At 40.9% G+C, this 6,168-nt stretch overlaps 1 long non-coding RNA gene across 1 annotated transcript; it reads right to left on the bottom strand.

The window, feature by feature from the left end:
• Positions 1–428: 428 nt before the first annotated feature.
• LOC103272477 lies at positions 429–5,164 on the bottom strand. The gene is made up of 5 exons (XR_505125.1): positions 5,080–5,164; positions 3,580–3,635; positions 3,092–3,116; positions 921–976; positions 429–462 (listed from the first exon to the last, which is right to left on the bottom strand). It is a non-coding gene; the product is annotated as an uncharacterized LOC103272477 (long non-coding RNA).
• Positions 5,165–6,168: the final 1,004 nt, after the last annotated feature.

The following is a 6,168-nucleotide window of genomic DNA, read 5'->3' as shown; positions in this document are numbered from 1 at the left end:
CAGATGTGTCCTTACAAAATGACTTTCTCTCAGGGGAACCTCAATGTTCCTTCCAAATAGAAACCTAAATCATCTGACATACACTAAAGCCAGTGCTTCTTTGTCTCAGCCAGTAAGAGATTTGAGCTTGGGCTCGGTGGCACAGCCTATAATCCCACGCCTTTGGGAGTCTGAGGTGAGTGGATTGCCTGAGCCCGCAGATTCGCGACCCACCTGGGGAGCTTGGTGAAACGTCATCTCTACAATAAACCCAAAATTAGCAAAGCGTTGTAGTGCTCGCCTGTAATTTTAGCTACTTGGAAGGCTGAGAGGGATGTATCGCTGGAGCACAACATGTTGAAGTTGGGGTGGCCAGAAGCGGCCACTGCACTCCAGCCTGGGCGACAGAGTGAGACTACAACTCAAAAAAAGAAAAAAAGTATTTTCAGGGTACATACCACTATCCTCCGCACTGGGTGGCATCTGCAATAATGTAAAAGGACAGAGTGTAAAGAGTAGATTAAACTGTGAAATGCACAAGTATCTTTCATTGATGACTTAAAAAACCATTGGTTCAGTCCAAGTTAAAAGTCCTTAAAATTAGGAAGAGATAAAACTCGTGAAAAAAGATAGACATTTTCTACACAATTTCCCCTTACCAGCGATTTAAATGAAAAATTCACAATTCTAATTCATGGATAAAAATAGATGCTAAAGGAAATGCCTGCACATTAAAAAGTATGGTGAATGCTATCATTTAAAAATGTCTAACTGTGTCAAGTATGAGTTAGTAAGAAAAGGCCACTCAGTACAACAGCACTAAGAGAATTCTATGTGTCATACCTAATGTACATTTTTGGACTTTTGTATCTAAACTTTTTGACAAGGGCCAAATTCAGAAAAATTACCATATTCCTCGTGAAAATGTAAAGTGGACTTACCTGGGGAGTACGCGATTCTGATTCACAGGAGGTTTTCTCCACATTCTCCTCGCCGACTAGGAAAATTCAGAGAAAATATTATTACCCAGATAATTGGTGATTTTGAATTAATTTGGGTGCTTTGAGATAGTATATGAAGGAGGTTGATTAAAAAGCATGGTCTTAAGTTACTAGGGCATCCTGCTGAATCAAAGACGGATGGCAAAGGAGAAGTGTAGAGAGTAAATAATACAGATACTTTAACTTAGTGCTAATGTTCACCTTACGTAACAGCAGATAGTCTGTAAAAGATCTTGAACTATGTATTGGGATTTAGCATTTGAATTTCCTTATTCCTTCTGCCTGTCTTGAAATCCAGCTAAATTTCCTTCCTTGCATCACTAAACATTATCCTGCTAGTGTCTTTACTCAAATTTATGAGATTTGCACTAGTTTTAGGCAACATTTTATTTCCAATAGGCTGGTGGCTATTCAGGATATAGTAACTAGTCAAAAACTTGAGTGTTCATCCTGGTGAAAGATTTGGAATGAGTGTTGATTGTCCTTAATCCAGATGTATCAGAAAGGCCCCCAAAACAATGGATTGCAGGCTATTAACCTAGTCCTGCATTGTGTTTGTATTTTCATTCTTACCACTTTAATCTGGCAGGATTTGAGTATTTGGGGGCTTACGAAGATAATAATGTACAATCCACTAAAATACGTCTCCAATTCTTATATGCTTAAAAAAATCACCTCAGAGTGGATAGACTGTAGCCACATTGAACTACATGATATCTCACAATAGTTCGAATCTGTGAATGGAGCAGAAACATCTGGACATCTCTATGCTTTTACAAAAAGTGATCGTGGCATTCTGTGAGGAAACCAACTTATCACCATTCACTATAGCGTAACCATGTAACCGACACCCAAGCACATCTTTGGTAGTATGAATAAAGAGTATGTGAGATGGGGATCAGTGGCTCACCCTGAAATCCCAGCACATTGGGAGGCCAAGGGAAGGGGATTCTCTGACTTTGCAGGTTTTAAACCAGCCCAGGGAACTTGGTGAGACCTCACCTCCAAAATATGTAAGAAATTAGCCGGTTGTGGTAGCGTGCACCTGTAGCACTGGCTAATTGGAAGGCTGAGGCAGAAGTATCACCGGAGCCCAATCAATCAATTCTGGGATGGCTATGAATGTGTCACTGCAGTCAGGCCTGGAGGACCGAGTGTGACCGCAACTCAAAAAAATGTGATACATACACATGATGAAATACTAGACCCTCATTGAAGAAGATCAAAATGTTGTCATATTCAACAATGTTTATGCAGCTGGAGACCCTCATTTTAAATGAATTGTTACAGAACAAAAAATTTAAAACTGCGTGTTGTCACTCACAAGGGTGTCCTAAACACTGGGCACAAGAATGGGGGCAACAGACACTGGGAACTAATTTAAGCAGAGAGGGTGAAAGGGAGGAAAGGGATACAAACTACCTACTGGATATCATGATCTCTTCTGTGGTTAGGGGGCTCTTCAGAAGAACAAATATTGCCTTCATGCAAGAAAGCTTTGTAAGTACTCTACTCATGTACCCCATGATTCTAAAGTTAAAAAAGGACCAAGAAAAGAAAACTCAACATGTAGGATTCACAAAGAGGTCAGATTTGAGACCTTAAATCCCAGTCTCATTAATTTTCCAAGATAGAAACACTGCAAGTTATTCCCTCAGATCACTGTGACACATAGCTGTAAGCAACCATCTTAAGAGAGCCAAATATAGCAAAATGTTTGCGAATTAATCAATAGGTGCCTCTTTGGGTGGCATTCATAGCGCACACCTTGTAGTTTCTCATGAGCCTCTTATTTTCGACCTCAGAGAGTGAAGTGGAAACTTCAAGGATTCCTTCACAGAATATCCTGTCCACAAAGCATTGTGATATAAAATTATAAGATAACAAGTGTGAGATAGCCTTAAAATGTAAAAATAATTTCAAATAAGCACTTCAGGGACTTATTTGGTGTCATTCATACTGTACAGTCTGGTCACAGATGTGTCCCTACAAAAGGATTTTCTGCCATGAGACTCCCAATTTTCATTCTGAATAGAAACCTAGAGCAGCTTCTGCACACAAGAGCCAGCTGCATGTTTTCGTCAGCTTGTAAGAAATTTTAGGGTACACACCTGGTTCCTCTGCCAAGAGTCGCATCTGTAATTATGTAAAAGAAGACAGTGTAAAGATTAGATTATGCCGTGCAATGCACAGATATCCAATATTTTTTATTGATAACTTAAAAGACCCCTGGCTGAGTCAAAATTAAAAGACCCTAAAATTAAGAAGAGATTAAAGTTGTGAAAAAGATAAACATTTTCTACACAATTTCCCTTTATCAGAGATTTAGATGAAAACTTTACAATTCCGAATTCATGGATAAAATAGATGCTAAAACAAATGCCTGCACATTAAAAATTATAGTGAATGCTATCATTTAAAAATATCTATCTGTGTCAACTATGTGTCAGCAATAAAGGGCCACTCAGTACCACGGCACTAAGATATTTATATGTGTCATATATAATTTACTTTGTTGAATATTTATATCCAACTTTGATTGATAAGGACCGAATTCAGACAAATTACATTTGCCTCATAAAACGAAAGGTGGTCTTACCTGGGCAGAAAGCCCTTCAGATTTGCCGATGTTTTCCTCCACATCCTTCATGCAGGCTAGGAGAATACAGAAAAAATATCAGTACCCAGATAATTGTTGATTTTGAATCAAGTAGGGTGCTTTGACTGAGATAGTAGCCAGTCAGTAATTTGATGTCTCATCTAAGTAGCCAGTCAGTAATTTCATGGCTCATCATGGTGAAAGGTATGGAATGAGTGTTGATGGTCCTTTATCCAGATGTACCAGAAAGGTGCCAAAAATAACGGAAATCAGGTTATTAACCGAGTCCTGCATTGAGTTTGTATTTTCATTCTTACCATTTTAATCTGGCAGGATTTGAGCATTTAGGGTCTTATGGAGGTAATATTATAAAATACACCAAAATACGCCACCTATTCTTGCATTCTATGGCCAGCTGCTTTGAAAATTCACCTCAGAGTGGATAGAGGTTAGCCACATTGAACTACGTGATATCTCGCAATACTTAGGTTTTGTGAATGGACCAGAAACATCTGGGCATATACGTGCTTTTCATCAAGTGACCATGCCTTTCGGTGAGAAAATGAACCTATTACACTTCACGATAACAAAATCATGGAACCGAACGCCCAGCATATCTTTGGTAGACTGAATAAAGAACATGTGGGACAGGGCTCAGTGTGTCATCTTGTAATCCCAGCACTTTGGAAGGCCAAGGGAGTTGGATTTCCTGCGCTTGCAGGTTTGAGATCAGCCCAGGCACGTGGTGAGAGCTCAATTCCAAAATAAATTAGAAATTAGCTGGGTGTGGTAGCGTGTGCCTGTAGCACTGGCTACTTGGAAGGCTGAGGCAGATGTGTCACCGGAGCCCAGGCGGTTGAGGCTGAGATGGCCCTGAGTGTGCCAGTGCACTCCAGCTTGGGGACTGAACGGGACCACAACTCAATTTTAAAAAGCGGTATATATTCTTGATGGAATACTAGACCCTCAATGTAAAAGAAGATCAAAATTATGTCATATTCAACAATATCTATGCAGCTGGAGACCTCATTTTAAATGAATTGTTACAGAAACAAAAAAACAAAATACTGCATGTTCTCACTCACAAGTGTGTCCTAAACACTGGGCACAAGAATGGAGATAAAAGAGACTGAGAACTGATATAAGCAGGGAGGGAGAAAGAGACATATGTAGACAAAACTACCCACTGGATACCACGATCATTTCTGTGATTGGGTGGGCTGTTCAGAGGGAAAAATCTTGCCTTCCTGCCAGAAAACTGTGTAAGTAATCCTCACATGTACGCCATGATTCTAAAGTTATAACATACCCAGAAAAGAAAACTTAACACGGAGGATTCACAGAGCCATCATATTCGAGAACTTAAAGCCCAGTCTCATTAAAATTTAAAGAAGAAAAATGCTGCAAATTATGCCGTTAGATCACTGTGGCACAAAGCTTAAGCAACAATCTTAAGAGAGGCATAAATACCAAAATATTTGTAAATTAAGCAATAGGTACCTCTTTGGGTGGCTTTCTTAGGGTACACCTTTTTGTTTAGCGTGAGCTTCTTGATGCTAAACCACTTAGAGTGAAGTGGGTCTGTTAAGGGTTCCTGGATGGGACATCCTCTCCAAACCTCTCTGTGGTATAAATCTATAAGCCAAGAATAATAAGAGAGCCACACAATTGCAAAAGATTTTAAATTAAGTACTTCAGTGACTTATTGGAAGACATTCATATGGTACTCTCCGGTCACAGATGTGTCCTTACAAAATGACTTTCTCTCAGGGGAACCACAATGTTCCTTCCTAATAGAAACCTAAATCATCTGACATACACTAAAGCTAGTGCTTCTTTGTCTCAGCCAGTAAGAGATTTCAGTTTGGGCTCGATGTCACAGCCGGTAATCCCGCGCATTTGGGAGTCTGAGGTGAGCCCGCAGATTCGCGACGCACCTGGGGAACTTGGCGAGACCTCATCTCTACAATAAACCCAAAATTAGCAGAGCGTGGTACTGCTCGCCTTTAATTTTAGCTACTTGGAAGGCTGACAGGGATGTATCGCCGGAGCACAACAGGTCAAAGGTGGGGTGGCCGGAAGCGGCCACTGCACTCCAGTCTGGGCGACAGAGTGAAACTACAACTCAAAAAAAGAAAAAAAGAATTTTCAGGGTACATACCACTCTCCTCCGCACTGGGTGGCATCTGCAATAATGTAAAAGAGGAGAGTGTAAAGAGTAGATTAAACTGTGAAATGCACAAGTATCTTTCATTGATGTTTCAAAAACCATTGGTTGAGTCCAAGTTAAAAGTCCTCAGCCGGGCTCGGTGGCTCAGCCTGTAATCCCGCGCCTTTGGAAGGTTGAGGTGAGTGGATTGCCTGAGCCCGCGGGTTCGAGACCCGCCTGAGCAGCGAGATCTCATCTCTAAAATAAATCAAAAAATCAGCTGGGTGTGGTAGCGCATGCCTGTAATTCCGGCTACTCAGAAGGCTGTGGCGGAAGGATCGCCGGAGCCCAGCAGGTCGAGGCTGTGGTGGCCCGAAGCGGCCACTGCACTCCAGTCTGGGCGACAGAGTGAGACTCCAACTCAAATAAATAAATAAATG

This window comes from Carlito syrichta, unplaced genomic scaffold (assembly GCF_000164805.1).
Source record: "Carlito syrichta isolate Samal-C Ts95f unplaced genomic scaffold, Tarsius_syrichta-2.0.1 Scaffold312633, whole genome shotgun sequence".
NCBI classification, from domain to species: Eukaryota; Metazoa; Chordata; class Mammalia; order Primates; family Tarsiidae; genus Carlito; species Carlito syrichta.
Note: the sequence above shows the minus strand (reverse complement) of the source record. Positions and strands in the feature narration are given on the sequence as shown.